The 16,068-nt window shown below is 41.5% G+C and overlaps 1 protein-coding gene across 8 annotated transcripts in view; it reads left to right on the top strand.

The window, feature by feature from the left end:
• The window catches only part of Stk38l (serine/threonine kinase 38 like), a 143,285-nt gene that overhangs the window by 35,284 nt on the left and 91,933 nt on the right, over positions 1-16,068 (top strand). Inside the window, exons 2-4 of one of the 8 annotated variants that reach the window (XM_070037945.1) lie at positions 10,960-11,147; positions 12,607-12,649; positions 14,948-15,001. The exons of 4 other annotated variants lie outside the window; for them this stretch is intronic. The gene's annotated coding sequence lies outside the window, so the exon portion shown is untranslated. Of the gene's footprint in view, positions 1-10,959; positions 11,148-12,606; positions 12,650-14,947; positions 15,002-15,549; positions 15,622-16,068 lie in introns of those variants that run through there. 3 more of the 8 variants (XM_070037952.1, XM_070037958.1, XM_070037966.1) reach the window with 3 other exon arrangements.

Genomic DNA, 16,068 nt, shown 5'->3' with positions numbered 1-16,068 from the left:
CTGCATGTGAGCTAAGTCATTTTAGAGAACTTCTTACCTAGTTCTGTTTTTCAGTCAAAGCTCATACCATCTCATCCCTAATTCCCTTGTGTTGTTTCTTCAGGAGCTTGCTGCTCTGTTTTTACCACTTTCTTGAGCTATCAACTTTATCTTTTTCTTTACTTTCTCATTTTAAAAATCCAGTTTTCATTTTATGTGTTTGTTTTTATTTATTGGTTTGGAAAATAAAACAAGATGTTCAAAACAAAAAAGTTAATTTGCCCAACCTTTCTGACCCTCATCTGTTTAAAGGATATTGACAGATTAGATGCATCTAGCTCCCCTACCCTCTCTAAACATCCATATATATGAGTTGCCCTGGAGAATTTTCAATGGGTCCATTCAGTACACAGCAACATTCCTTCCAATGTGTAGGCCTTTCTGTGTTTATTTATATATCACATACTATGGATATACTGTATGTAATGTACATAACTATTGCCCTGTTGACATTCAGAATACATTTTTCATTGCCTAAACAATGCTGGTTAAAGATCACTTTATACAATTGTTTTCTGATGTGATAGATCTCCCAAAGTGTTTATATTCACTCAATCACATGACTTTCTCAGTGTTGTCAGCAGTGTACACAAATGCTTTTCTCTGCATCTTTTTTAAATCTAAAAGTAATCTGTCTTAAATCTTTGTGAATGTAACTAACAACAACTACTCTATCTCGTTTGTTGTTTTAATTTATACTCTTTTACCTGTACATGCTATGTTACCCCAAGTTAAAGAAATGGTTGGTTTTATCAATGTGAAAGGAAAAAAAAAAGTACAAGTTGAGACACTCTTTCATCACACTTACCTAAAGCCAGAGGGATTACTGGTTTACCTTGTTTCTGCTGGTGTTTTCCACCTATAGCTATCCTAAAGCCCCCAACTCTCCATCTTCCTGCCTCATCCTTCCTTCTAGGATTATAGGTGTGTTCCTCCATGCCTCATTCTCTAAGTTATTTATTTATCTACTACTTACTTTGTGCTAGTACTAGGGCTTGAACTCAGGACCTCACTCTGTTGCTCTACCACAGGAACCACACCTCTACTTTCTCTATTATTTATTTCCTGTCATCTGTAACAGGCATTGTCAGTTAGGATACAACTTTTTTAAACTGTAACTTTCAGCAGAGCACTGGTGATTCTCCTATAATCTTAGTTACTCAGGAGCATGAGATCTGAGAATCTGAGAATTCAAAGTTAGTCTGGGCAGAAAAGTCCATAAGACTTTGTATCTCCACTTAACCAGCGAAAAGCCAGAATTGGAGCTGTGGCTCCAGTGGTAGAGCACTAGCCTTGAATGAAAAAGCCAAGCAAGAGTGCAAGGCCCTGGATTCAACTTCCAATGCTGGCACAGAGAGGGGTGGGGGAAGTGGAGGAAGAAAAAAAAGGAAGGAAGAAAACACTCTGGAAGATTATATTGCTAAATAGGTTATGAAACCAGGCTCTGGTATAAGGCTGGTTAGGTATCCTTTTTTTGTGTGCCAGTCCTGGGGCCTGAATTTAGGTCCGGGACACTATCCCCGAGATTCTTTTTCTCAAGGCTAGTGCTCTACCACTTGAGCCACAGCTTTACTTCTGCCTTTTTTGAAGTAGTTTAATGGAGATGAGAGTCTCACAAATTTTCCTACCTGGGCTGGCTTGGAACAGCGATCCTCAGATTTCAGTCTGTTGAGTAGGATTACAGATGTGAGCCACCAGCTCCCAACTGGTTAGGTCTTTTTTTTTTTGTAGATAGTGGGGTCTCAACTCTGGACCTGGGCACTGTCCCTCAGCTCTTCAGCTCAAGGCTAGCACTCTACCACTTGAGCCATAGTGCCACTTCCAGCTTTTTCTGCTTATGTGGTGCTGATCGAACCTATGGCTCATGCATGCAAGGCAAGCACTCTACCATTGAGCCACCTTCCCAGCCCCTGGTTAGGTCTCTTTTATTGGTTGTATTCACTTGAGCTGCTTCCTTAACTAAGCCTATGTGTTCATTTATTCATGTGTGTACACATGTTCTTCAATGGAAGAACAAAGCTAAGAGAGCATTGTGCATGCTCATCATTTAGCACTGCAGATAGACACGTGACATATATGGCTATTTTTAAAAAATCAATTGATAGCAAATGTAATAAAATAGATTAAGTTCAAAAAGGCATTATTTAAAATACGCTGAGATAGGAACTAGTTAAACAGATTATAGAAAGGCAACTTTATTTTCAACTCAGTCTATTTTCTTGTTGTTGTTGAGCCACAGTGCCACTTCTGGATTTTTCTGCTTATGTAGTGCTGAGGAATTAAACCCAGGACCTCATGCATGCAATGCCACCTTCCCAAGCCCTCTATTTTCTGTTTGAAGGAGATAATCATTTCCCCTTTTAGCCAATTAGACTGAAAGTTGAAGAATTCTTGGTTATGCAGTGAAAGAGCATAAAAGAAAACCTGTAGAAAGAGCATAAAAGAAGACCAGTAGAGATTCCAGCTCCCTTCCTCTCATTTGAGTTGGTACTGGTAATGAAGTTCTTTATTTTATGGAGAACATGAGACTAGTAAGTGAGTTTGAATTTCAGCACAGAAAATTAGGTTAGATGTCAAAAGAACTTTCTAATACTAAAATGCCAAAGGCCTAAGAAGGACTCTTTTGTCACTACTGTGATTCTATGCCAGTGGAACTTTACCTTTTGTACTTCCTGAGGCCTTTTTTAGGGTTCCTGGGAAACCATCTAGATGCAACTCAGATCTGGACTTCATCCCCAAATCCCTGCCAGTGAATTCTGGATGCCATCCATTGAGATTTGTCCTGGTCATGTAAGAAAACCATTCATGATCTTTTTCCTTTTGGAAGTTTTGGGATATGAACTCAGAGCCTCATACTTGCTAAGCAAGCACTCTATCCACTTGAGACATACCTCCAGCCCTTTTTGCTTTAGGCTATTTTTAAAGAAAGGATTTCATGTTTTTCCCCTTAGGTTGAGCCTGAACTAGCCTCCTACCTATAGCCTTCCTACTACCTACAACCATGCACACTTCCTTTGTGAAATGGAGTCTTGTTAACTTTTGCCTGGGCCAGCCTCAAACCGTGGCCTTCCTGATTTCTGCCTCTTAAGGAACTGGAACTCCCATCTCTGCCCATGAATTGCATGGTTCACTTTTGTTAATGTCCAGTGCAGCTGCTGCACATTTTCACCCACTTTCCACTGATTCTGTCCTCTCCCCCCTTTCCCTCAGAGGTGCATGTGTATCACTCTGTAAAGAAAGAATACAGAGTCATCAGAAAATGAAAACACAAATTAAGAAAAGTTGCTTTGTTTCTTCCTTGCAGTTTGTTTCAGAATGTATATTATTTTATGTACATATGAAGAGGCACTTGGGTATTACAACTTGGTGTTTTTCTCTTAACACTATCCTCTTTGTCTCACTGTATATGGGTGTCTAGAATCCTTTTTTTTTTTTTTTGTCAGTTGTGGGGCTTGAACTCTGGGCCTGGGCACTGTCCCTCAGTTCTTCAGTTCAAGGCTAGCACTTTACCACTTGAGCCACAGCACCACTTCCTAGGATCCTGTATAATTGTCATATCCTGTTGCGTTTTCATGATTTTCCTTTCTGCTTGTACATTGTTGGCGTTCAGAAAAGGCTACTGTTTTTTTGCGGGTTAATTTTGTATCTTGCTACTTTGCTGAGGTGATTGATTAGGTCTAGGATTTAGGAGTGGAGTTTTGGGGGTCTTTCAGCAAATAGAGATAGTTTAATTTCTTCTTTCCCTACGTAGATCCCTTTATTTTTTATTTTTATTTATTTATTTTTTTGGTCTGGTCCTGGGGCCTGAACTCTGGGCCTGGACACTGTTCCTCAGCTCTTCAGCTCAAGGCTAGTGCCCTACCACTTGAGCCACAGCGCCACTTCCGGCTTTGTTCTTTTTGCTTATGTGGTGCTGAGGAATCAAACCCAGGGCCTCAGGCATGCAAGGCAAGCGCTCTACCACTGAGCCAACTTCCCAGCCCCACGTAGATCCCTTTAATGTTCTTTTCTTGCCTTATTGCTCTGGCTAAGAATTCCAGAATTGTATTGAAGAGAAGTGGAGAGAGTGGCCATCCTTGCCTTACTCCTGATTTTAGGGGAAATGGATTTAGTTTTTCTCCATTTAGTATTATATTGACTGTTCCGTTGTGTATCTTTTATTGTTTTAAGAAATGTTCTTTCTAGCCAGGCTAGAAGGTGGCTCACCTGTAATCCTAGCTACTAAGGAGGCTGAGATCTATCTGAAGATCATGGTTCAAAGCCAGCGTGGGCAGAAAAGTCCGGGATGCTCTTTTTTGGGGGCGGGGGGGGTCCAGTCGTGGGCCTGAACTCTGGGCCTGGGTGCTGTCCCTCAGCTCTTCAGCTCAAGGCTAGCACTCTACCACTTGAGTCACAGCGCCACTTCTGGCTTTTCTCTTTTTGCTTATGGGGTGCTGAGGAATCTAACCCAGGGCAAGCGCTCTACCACTGAGCCACCCTCCCAGCCCTGTCCGGGATACTCTTATCTTCAATAAACAACCAGAAAACGGGAAGTGGCACTGTGGCTTACCTTGAACTGAATAGCTGAGGGACAGTGCCCAGGCCCAGAGTTCAAGCCCACAACCAACAAAAAGAAAAAAAAAAAAGTTCCTTCTATTGCTAGTTTCACCAGAGCTTTTATCGTGAATGGGTATTATATTTTGTCGAAGGCTTTTTCTGCATCTCTTGAAATGATCATCATGTTGTCCTTGGCTCTGTTGACATGGTGAATTACATTTATTAATTTGTGTATGATAAACCAATCTTACATGGGATGAAACCTACTTGGTCATAATGTATGATTTTTTTTGTTTCTGGATTCTGTTGGGAATACTTCATTGAGGAACTGTGCATCTGTTCATCAGAGAAACTGGTCTGTAGTTTTCTTTTTTTGTTGGATACTTAATCTGATTTGGGGGTGAGAGTGATAGTGGCTTCATAGAATGAGTTTGGGATTGCTCCCTCTGCTTCTTTCATGGAAAAGCTTGAGGAGTATTGGTATATTCAGTGGCGAATCCATCTGGGCCTGGGCTTTTCCTTATTGAGAGACTTCTGACTACTTCCTCTATCTCATATGGTTTGTTTAGTTAGTGTATATCTTCTTGGTTCAGTTTGGGCAGTTTATATGTTTCTAGAACCCATCCATTTCTGCTAGGTTTTCCTTCCTTAGTGAGTATGGATTTTGGAAGTAGTTCTTTGTAATCATTTGCATTTTTTGGATGTTTGTTGTAATGTTTCCTGTGGCATCTCTGATCTTGTTGATTTGAATTTCCTTTTTTCTTTTTTCATTAATCTTGGCAAGTGGTCTGTCACTTTCACTAATTTTTTTCAAAAACCAGCTTTTTGTCTCATTGATTTTATGTGTAGTTTTAAAACATTTTTTTCTAGCCAGGCGCTGGTGGCTCACGCCTGTAATCCTAGCTACTCAGGAGGCTGAGACCTGAGGATCACGGTTCAAAGCCAGCCCGGGCAGGAGAGACCATGAGATTCCTATCTCCAATAAACTACCAGAAAACCAGAAGTGGCACTGTAGCTCAAGTGGTAGAGCGCTCGCCTTGAGCTGAATTGCTGAGGGACAGCGCCCAGGCCCAGAGTTCAAGCCCCACGACCGACAAAAAAAAAAAAAAAAAAAAAAAAAAAAAATTTTCTAGGTTCTGTCCCTGGACTCTTCAGCTCAAGGTGAGCACTCTACCACTTGAGCCACAGAACCACTTCCGGTTTTCTAGTGGTTTATTGGAGGTAAGAGTCTTACGGACTTTCCTGCCTGGGCTGGCTTTGAACCGTGATCCTCAGATTTCAGTCTCCTGAATAGTGAGGATTACAGGCATGAGCCACCGGCGCGGGCTAAAATCAGGATTTTGTTTTGTTTTGGTTTTGGGTTTTGTTTTTTGTTTTTGTCTGCTGTGGGGCTTGAACTCTGGGCTTAGGTGCTGTCCCTGAGATCTTCAGTTCAAGGCTAGCACTCTACCACTTAAGCCACAGCTCCACTTCCTTGAGTAATTTCTACAGTATCGTTTGCTGTTAAGAACTAGTTTGATTCTGTGATCAGAGAGGATTCAAGGGATTCTGCCAGTCCTCTTGTATTTGCTTAATTAGGTTCTTTGTGTGAACTATGATATGTATGATATAATTTGTTTTGGAGAATGTTCCATAAGCTGCTAAGAAGAATATGTATTGGGTAGTTGTTGGGTGGAAAACTCTGTAGATGTCTGTTATTTAGGTTATGGTGCCATTTAATTCAGAGGCTTCTTTGCTTATCTTTTGTTTGGTTGACCTGTCCTTTGGTGAGAGTGGAGTATTTAGTTGTTCCATTGTTTGGTCCATAGACATTGACCACTATGATTTCCTCTTCGTGGATCATTCCCTTTATTAAAATGTAATGACTTCCTTGTCTCTTTGTACTGATTTTTTTTTTTTTTGTCAGTTGTAGGGCTTGAACTCTGGGCCTGGGTGCTTCTTAGCTCTTGAGCCACAGCACCACTTCTGGTTTTCTGGTGGTTAATTAGAGATGAGTCTCACAGACTTTCTGCCTGAGCTGGCTTTGAACTGCAATCCTCAGACTTTCTGCCTGAGCTGGCTTTGAACTGCAAGCCTCAGATCTCAGCCTCCTGAGTAGCTAGGATTACAGGCATAAGCCACCTGCACCCAGCTTTTTGTACTGATTTTAATAAAAAGTCTATTTTTCAGATATCAATATGGCTATTACCGCCTTTTTTTTGTTTTTGATTTATGGGGTTTGAACTCTGGGCCTGGGTGCTGTCCCTCAGCTCTTCAGCTCAAGGCAAGAGCTCTACCACTTTAGCCACTTCCAGTTTTCTGGTGGTTAATTGGAGATAAGAGTTTCATGGACTTGCCTGCCTGGGCTGGCTTTGAACTGCAGTCCTCTGATCTCAGCCTACTTAGTATTCAAGATTACAAGCCTGAGCCACTGGTGCCTAGCTTACTCCTGCCTTCTTGCAGGGTGCATTTGCATGAAGATCTTTTTCCATTCCTTCACTCTGAGTTTGTTTTTCTCTTTGGCTGTGCTATGGGTCTCTTGGAGAAAACAAATGGATGGATCTTATTTTTTTTAATTTAATTTTATTTTATTTGTGAACATACTGTACAGAGGAGTTACAATTACATGGGCAGGATAATGCGTACATTTCTTACCAAGCATTGCAGCCTCCTCCTTTGTTTACCCTTCACATCCATTCCCAGCCTCCCCCCTCCCCCCCAATCCCAATCCTTCTCCTTCCCCCCTTCTCTTCTCCCCCCCCCTCCCCCCCCCCCCCCCCCCCGCACCGACGTTGTAAAGCTCGTTTTGGACTTGACAACTTGTACTTCTCATTGTTGCAACAGGTCCACCTGTATCCTTAAACAACTGGTTTTTCCCCATCTCCTCCACAAGTTATACTGACATCAAATATAGTGAAAGCGGGGGTTACACTGTGGGGGAGGGACATACAAAGCAACAAAGAGATAATCTTATAAATGCGTTAGAAACACATGCATGAAAGAGAAAAACATTAAAATACACATCTAAGGGATCATTTTCCTGACATCACATTATCTGACCTTTTCCGCTTGACTCATACATATACTAGATATTACAAATAAGGGAAACCATGGGACCTATGTTTCTTTGGGCCTGGCTTACTTCACTTAATATATTTTTTTCCAAGTTTTTCCATTTCCTAACAAATGGGGCAATGTCATTCTTTCTGATGGAGGCATAGAATTCCATTGTGTATATATACCACATTTTTTTGTGGATCTTATTTTTTGATTCAATCTGCTGTCCTTTTTATTTTAATTTGTGAATTGATTCCGTTAATGTTTAGGAGAGGTATGCTATGCTTTCTGCCATTGTTTTCCTGTATTTTGCTTCTTTCTTCCTGTGCTTACTAAGTTGGTCTTCTAGTGATTTTTGTCTGATGTGTTTCCTTGATTTTGATTGTTTTCTTTTGATTATATTCCTCCCATTAGTATTCTTCATAGTGGTGGTTTAGTATTCGTGAATTCCTTAAATTTTTTGTTTGTCATGGAAAGTTTTAGTTTCACAGTCAAATGTAAGTGATAGCTTCACTGGGTACACCAGTTTGGGTTGGCAGTTGTTGATCTTCAGGGCTTAAATAGTACCTTTCCAGGCTCTTCTTGCGTTGAGGGTTGTGTGGAGGGTTTGAGGTCTGCAGGAATTCTGATTTTCTTTCCATTGTAATATAGTTCCTTCTTTGATTTTGCAGCATTTAGAATCAGTTCCTTGCTATTCAAGTCTAATGTTTTTACTACGACGTGTCTAGAAGTGTTTCTTCTTGGATCCTGTCTACTAGATGTTCTATATGCTTCTGTTAGGTGGATGAAATTTTTCTCTCTTAAGATGGGTGTACTTTTCTCTATCTTACTGAATAGATATTCCATGCTTTTACTATGAAATTTTTCCTCCTTGTCAATTCCAATTATACATAGATTTGATTTCTTGGCTGAGTCTGCCAGTTCTTAGATTTTTCCTTTGGTAAGTGTTTTTTCCATACCTTTGACTTTCTGTTCCAGCTCCTCTGTTTTATCCTAAACTCCTGATATTTTGTTTTCCATCTCATTCATTCTGTTACCTATGGCTGCCACTGTGGTTTGCATTGTGGAAATTGAACCATTTGTGCTGCTGATATTGGTTCTCAAAGTGTTAATTTCATCTTTTAATGAGGTATATACTGTGTCTGTTTTTATCTGCACCTCTTTTTTGATGTCTTGGAATTCCTTTGCCATTTCTTCTTTGTGCCCTTGAAATTGCTTTTGCAACTCCACTTTTATTTCATTGGCTAATTCTGTCATCATTTCTTTTATTTATTTTTTTATTAAAAAAATTTGTTGTTGTTGTTTTCCTTGTTGGTCATGGGGCTTGAGCTCTGGGCTTGGGCACTGTCCTTCAGCTCAAGGTGAGCACTCTACCAGTTGAGCCACAGCACCATTTTCTTTTTTTTTTTTTTTTTTTTTTTTAATTGTATTTTATTTTATTTGAGAACATACTGCACAGGGGGGCTACAATTACATGGGCAGGATAATGCATACATTTCTTACCAAGCATTGCAGCCTCCTCCTTTGTTTACCCTTCACTTCCCTTCCCCGCCTCCCCCCTCCCCCCCACCCAATTTTACCCCCCTCCCCCCACCCAATTATACCCCCCTCCCCCCCCCACACCGACATTGTAAAGCTGGTTTTGACATGACATTTTGTACTTCTCATTGTTGCAACAGGTCCACCTGAATCCTTAAACAACTTGTTTGTCCCCATCTCCTCCACATGTTATACTGACATCAAATATAGTGAAAGCGGGGGTTACACTGTGGGGGAGGGACATACAAAGCAACAAAGAAATAATCTTATAAATGCGTTAGAAACACATGCATGAAAGAAACGAAAACATTAAAATACATATTTAAGGGTTCATTTTCCTAACATCACATTATCTGACCTTTAGCACCATTTTCTTAAAAAAATTTTTTTTTGGTCAGTCATGGGGCTTGAACTCAGCCTAGGCGCTGTCCCTCAGCTTTTCAGCTCAAAGCTAGCACTCTACTAATTGAGCCATAGCACCACTTCTGGCCTTTTCTGTTTATGTGGTGCGGAGGAATCAAACGCAGAGCCTCATGCATGCAAGGTAAGCACTATACCACTGAGCCACCATCTCAGCCCCTGTTATCATTTCTTTAGTGGGTTTTTTTTTTTACCTCCATCATTCTCACTGGAGTTCTTTCCTGGATTTCTGTTGGCTTTTGGATTTGGTTTGTTGTCTTAGTTGTGCATGAATCTTGTAATTTTTGTGACTTATGCATTTGGGTTCAGGGATTGTGAGGGTCGTGGCCTGAGCTTGGCCTGTTGATGTCCAACAGGCGGCAGCTTTGGCTTGGCCAGGGCTAGTTCAACTAGGTAGACTAGCCCATACTGGGTCCCCAGGCCAGCTAGTGTCTGTTGCAAGTGCTCAGTCCTGGACTAGCCGAAAGGAGCGCAGGGCAGTCTTCAGTAGGGGCTGGGGAGGTTAGATTGAAGCCTCTGGCAAAGGGGTTAGCTTCAGAAGGGTTGGGCTCCCCATGGATGAACAGGATTTTGTGTGCACCTTGGCCCACCACAGGTTGGTTCTCTCCCACAAGTAGCAGGCACTTGGCTCTCCATGTCTTGTGTGCATGTGAGAGTCATTTCAGCTCCCAGCAGGGAGTACTCTATCAGCTGTAGGCTTGTGCACACACGATTCACAGCTCCCAATGGGCCAATGTACACACGATTTGCAGCTCCTGATGGTCTGGCATGTGCACATGTTTTGCAGGTCCCAAAAGGGGCCTGCACATGTATTCACCAAGCAGTTCCTAGTGGGGGAATGCTCTGCCAGCAGCTGTATGCTCAGATCTGTCTGTTGCAGAAGGCTGGAGGAGGGAGCAGTGGGGGACTCATTCAGGCATAAAGGGGCTGATTCTCATGGGTGTGCAGGCTTTTTTCTTGGACAGTCTGGTTACTCTCCTAATAGGGCTATGGAGGACACAGGGTCCTAGCACTCACCAAGTATGAGTCCCTGTGACCTCCCTCTGGAAGCCAATGGGTTGGTTTGGGGGAAGTGAGGATGGTCTTTGACCTCTTGGTTCTCTTCAAGGGTGGTGTTCCTTCTTGGGCAGGAGCAGAGGTCCAGGTCATGCTCTGTCTCCCATGTGTGGGGGTGGGCCCAGCAGGGTACTCACCAATCCTGGAACTGGTTGTGGCCGACGGTTGGTGCTGTGGCAGGTCTCTGGATCTGTGCACTGCAGCTCTCAGTTGAGTCTCTTGGGCCGCCTTGCTCCACAGCATTGGTTTTAGTTGAGCGTTGACCCATTGGAGCTGTCTAGGTTTGGTTGTCTTGGTGGCTCATCCCTGGTTTCTGTGTTTGTGTGCTTCCAGGTCCAATACTGTGGGACTTTTCTGTGTCTGGATTCTGCAGTCCGCTGGTGGTCCTGGAGTCCCAGGGAGCTGCGAGTTGCTCTCACTACTAGGTGTTTCTTAAAAAGGGTGAAGTGGAGCCAGTGTGAAGGTTCATGAGTGTAATCTCAGCATTTGGGAGGCTGAAGCAGGCAGAATGTGAGATTGAGGTTAGCCTGGCTGCACTTTAAGGGAAAGGGAGGAGAGGACATCATGGTTCATGCCTGTGATCTCAGCGAGTCCAGAGGTTTAGACCAAGATGATCACATCTGGATACCAGTCTCAGCAAAAAGTTAGTGATACCCCATCTCTATAAGTAAGCCAGGTACAGTCGTCATGCTTGTAACTAACAACAAAAAGGGATGCTTAGGTAAGAGGAGTCTGATGCAAGCCTGCTATTAGGCAAGTAACACAAGACTATTGAAAAAATGTCTAAAGGCAAAAATGTTTAAGAGCAAGGCTTAAGTGTGAGTGTGAAGCCTTGAGTTTAAGCTTCAGTAACTACCTCCCTTTAAAAAAAATGAAGTGGAGGGGCTAGGAAGGTGGCTCAGTGGTAGAGTGCTTGCCTTGCATGCCTGAGGCCCTGGGTTCGATTCCTCAGCACCACATAAGCAAAAAGAAAAAAAAATAGAGAAAAAAAATATGAAGTGGATTTATTTATATCCAAGTATGTCTGCAAGATTATAAAGGAAAACAAGTGAAAGAGACTCACAGTCCTGCCTCTCATAATACCTATTTAAGCTACTAAGTGAGACACTAAATCTCCATTGCCTGGCTTAGATTCAGGGTTCTTATTAAAGTACCTGCCTGATATGTTTTAGGCACTCAGAAAAGTGACTGAGATCCAATCAACTGTTAACTGTTGCTATGTCCTTCTAACACTCTAATGCACATATAATCATACACTTTCACTATTAACTGTCCATATAACATGTTTTTCCTTTATAATCTTGCAGGCACACTCATCTCCAATTAACCAGCAATAAGCCAGAAGTGGAGGTGTGGCTCAAGCAATAGATAACCAGCCTTGAGCAAAAGAGCTAAGAGAGAATATGAGGCCCAGAGTTGAAATCCCAGTATTGGCACACATACCCAACTGGGGGCATGGTTCAAATGGTAAAGCAGCAAGTCCTGTGTGTAGTTCCCAATACTACAGACATTTTTTAATGTAAGTTTTGTGATGGTCTTACAACTAGATATTTACAATGAAAGTTGCCTTCTCATATCTCTTTTTTTTTTTTTTTTTTTTGGGTCCGGTCGTGGGGACTGAACTCTGGGCCTGGGCGCTGTCCCTCAGCTCTTCAGCTCAAGGCTAGCGCTCTACTACTTGAGCCACAGTGCCACTTCTGGCTTTTTTCTTTTTGCTTATGTGGTGCTGAGGAATCGAACCCAGGGCCTCGAGCATGCAATCAAGCTCTCTACCACTGAGCCACCTTCCCAGCCCCGCCTTCTCATATCTCCAGTGAGGCCTAGAAACAGGCTGAGCAGAGTTGAATTCATAGGCTGATTAATGGCAGGGTTTGCCTGACCATTTATTTGAATTACAGGATATCCTTGATAACAACCAACTATACAATTTACTTTTTATTCCATTTTAGGCATTTATTTCTTCTTCTATTTGTTTTCCAGATAATCCAGAATTAGATCCTAAGGATCAAAAGTCAACAAAATGGTATAGTCTTATTTAATACTCAGTGATATGTGGTTCAGGAATTAATGATAAAGGTTATTCATGAGCACTTTTTTTTGGTCTTGTAGAATTTTTGTATTTCGGTGCCTTAATATGGTTGCTGTGTTCCAGATTTTCTCACGGTTTCTGAAGTCAAATACTCAGTATGGCTAATAATGAAATAGCACTGTGATGAGTCACGTAGGCATGTCTGTTTTTAGTTGGAGGTTTTCTTTAGTTACTTGTGATTGTCAGAAAGTCTGTTGGGCGAGTTGTAAGTGACTCAAAAGCCAAGAGGCCCTCATAACTCCGAGTCCTTATACTTAAGTAAGCTTGATCATATTAGGTTCTAATTTTGGTCTTATCTAATTCTTTTCCCTAAAGACATTGCTGTTTCTGGTTCTAAATATATTAGTCTGATGCCTTTTAAGGAGTAGTTTGCATGTTGATGGCTTACTCCTGTAATCCTGGCTATTTGGTAGGCTGAGATCTGATGAAGCTGGTTTGAAGCCAGGAAGAAATTCTGTAAGACTCCTTCAATTAAACAACAAAAAGGCAGAAGTGGAGATGTGGCTCAAGTGGTAGAAAAAGCTAAGAGTGTGAGGTCCTCAGTTCAAGCCCCAGTACTGGTTCATACAAAAAGAAGGAACAACTTTTATTTGAAAGGAACAGCAAAAAAAAAAAAATCATAATAAACTAAAGATAAGAAATATCAAGAAAGCTGGGCATTGGTGGCTTATGCCTGTAATACTAACTACTCAGGAGGCTGAGATCTAAAGATTGTGGTTCAAAGCCAGCCCAGGCAGGAAAGTCTGTGAGACTCTCATCTCCAGTGAACCATCAGAAAATTGAAAGTGGTGCTGTGGCTCTAAGTGGTAGAGTGCTAGCCTTGAGTGAAAGAGCTCAGGGACAGCGCCCAGGCCCTAAGTTCAAACCCCATGACTGACAAGAAAGGAAAAAGAAATGTTAAGGAATAGAAACAATTGAGAATTGCACATAAATGTCTCCCACAGCTCAGTAATGTAGATTTGAATGTTTTAAATGGGAAGTTAGAATAGTACTATATTTGAAATGTATGTTTTAAATTGTATATTTAAAATCCTCTCTTAATCTATTTTCAAGTTTCAGTGTATATGCAAATGTCGGTCTTATTAATTCCTATTAGTTTTTTTTGTTTTTGTTTTCTTTTGTTTTAGTTTAGCTTTATTTTATGGGGCTTGAACTCAGGCCTAAACTCTACCACTTTGAGCCACAGCTCCACTTTCAGTTTTCTGGTGGTTAATTGGGGATGAGTCTTATGGACTTCCCTGCCTGGTCTGGCTTTGAACCGTGTTCCTCAGATCTCAGCCCCCTAAGCAGCTGGGACTACAGTTGTGAGCCACTTGGCACCCAGCTAGAAGTTTATTTTTAAGAAACTGAAGTGCAGACCAGGTACTCATGCTTATAATCTTAGCTGCACAGAAGGCTGAGATCTGAGGATTCTGATTTGTAACAGAAAAGTTTGTGAGGCTCTTATCTCCAGTTAACCAAGAAGAGGTGTAGCTCACTTGGTAGAGCACCAACCTTGGGTAAAAAAGCCAAACAAAGCTGAACTGGAAAGTCCTTGTGACTTTCCAGAAAACTGGAAGTGGCACTGTGGCCCAAAGTGGTGGAGCACTAGCCTTGAGCAAAAAGAGCTCAGGAACAGTGCCCAGGCCCAGAGTTCAAGCCCCATGACTGACCAGAAAAACAAACAAACAAGCAAGCCAAACAAGATTGAGAGGCCCTGAATCTAAGCCAAGTACTAGAGAGAGACAGAGAAAGAGGAAAATGATAGATGGGAAAGAGAGAGGGAGGGAGGGAAAGGATGGATGGAGGGAAGGAAGAAAAAAAAAAAGGAAATTAAATGAAATGTGAGTGTTCAAAGATGACTGAGCTTTTTATAGTCAGCCACTGGGTGATTCATCTGTCCAGTCTGCTTCCAAAGCTAGCTCCACCTTTTCCTTTCCTAGGATGTCACACCACCTCTTACCACTTGTCTCCTTCCCTTGCCTAGTGCATTCATTGGCTGTTCTTTGCTCACATTAAACCTTCATCTTTCAGCACAAAATCTGCATTTTTGGCTGGACTAATATTTTGAATAAGACATTATCTTCCTTAAAGCAGGCCAAGGCTTTTTTTGTTTGTGTTTTGCTTCATTTTGTGGAACTGGCGATTGAACCTAGGGCTTTGAACTTGCTAGAAAAGTATCTCTTGACCCATGGCCTCAGTCCCTTTGTTCATATTTTGGTTTTGAGATAGGGTCTGTATTTTTTCTCCCAGGCTGGCCTTGAACTTGGGATCCTGCCTTCAGTTTTTGAGTATCTGGAATTACAGGTATGAACTAGCTCTTAAATAAGTCTTGAAAATGATTGAGGTGAGATTTCTACTGCCTTTCTTCAGTTCTATTTTTTTTTTTCTGTCTTTTATTTCTGGTGCTAGTATTAAGAGCTTGAATGTAAGGCTTGGTATGTTGATCCTTAGTTTTGCTTTTGTTTTTGTTTTTTGGGTTTTCTTTTGGTCCTAGAGCTTGAACTCAGGGCTGAGGCACTGTCCTTGAACTTTTTTGCCCATAGGACCACTTCTAGTTTTCTGGAGGTAAATAGGAGATAAGAGTCTCATAGACTTTCCTGCCTGGACTAGCTTCAAACCTCAATCCTCAGGTTCTCAGCCTGTTGAATAGGTAGGATTACAGGCATGAGCCACCAGTGCCCAGCTCAAGGCTGGCTCTTTGTCACTTGAATCACAGCTCCACTTTTGCCTTATTTCTGATTAATTGGAGATAAGAATCTCATAGACTTTTCCTGCCTAAGCTGGCTTTGAACCACAATCCTCACATCTCAGCCTACTGAGTAATTAGGATTACATTTGTGATTTACAGATATCTGGCCAGTTACCTTACTTTTGGAGTTTGATATGAACCTTTTGATCATCAATAGTAAAGCCACCTGAGAAAGGTACCAGTTTGAGCTTGTGTAGTTGCATGCAAGTCTCTGTTCCAGTTTGAATTGATTTTGTACAGGATGAGAAAGAGACTAGTTTCAATCTTATACATGAGAATATCTCATTTTCCTATGCTGACGAGGCTGACATTTCTCCAAACTTGTATTTTTGGCACGTTTTGTCAGTGATCTGATGGCCTAAGCTATGTGAGTTTAATCTGCATTTCTGTTTCTGTGCCAGTACCATGTTGTTTTTGTTACTGTGGCTCTGTTGTATACTTTGAAGACTAATATTGTTTCTTCTCTATCTTTTCCTCAAGATTGCATAAATTGTTTATAGTCTTTGTTGCATCTACATAAATTTTATATTTTTTTCTATTTCTATGAAGAATGACAACTATAGACTTTTTGCAACTATAGACTTTTTGGCAATGTAGCCACTTTCATGATATTAATTATTTT

This window comes from Dipodomys merriami, unplaced genomic scaffold (assembly GCF_024711535.1).
Source record: "Dipodomys merriami isolate MVZ:Mamm:240054 unplaced genomic scaffold, mDipMer1.0.p SCAF_10, whole genome shotgun sequence".
NCBI lineage: Eukaryota > Metazoa > Chordata > Mammalia > Rodentia > Heteromyidae > Dipodomys > Dipodomys merriami.
Note: the sequence above shows the minus strand (reverse complement) of the source record. Positions and strands in the feature narration are given on the sequence as shown.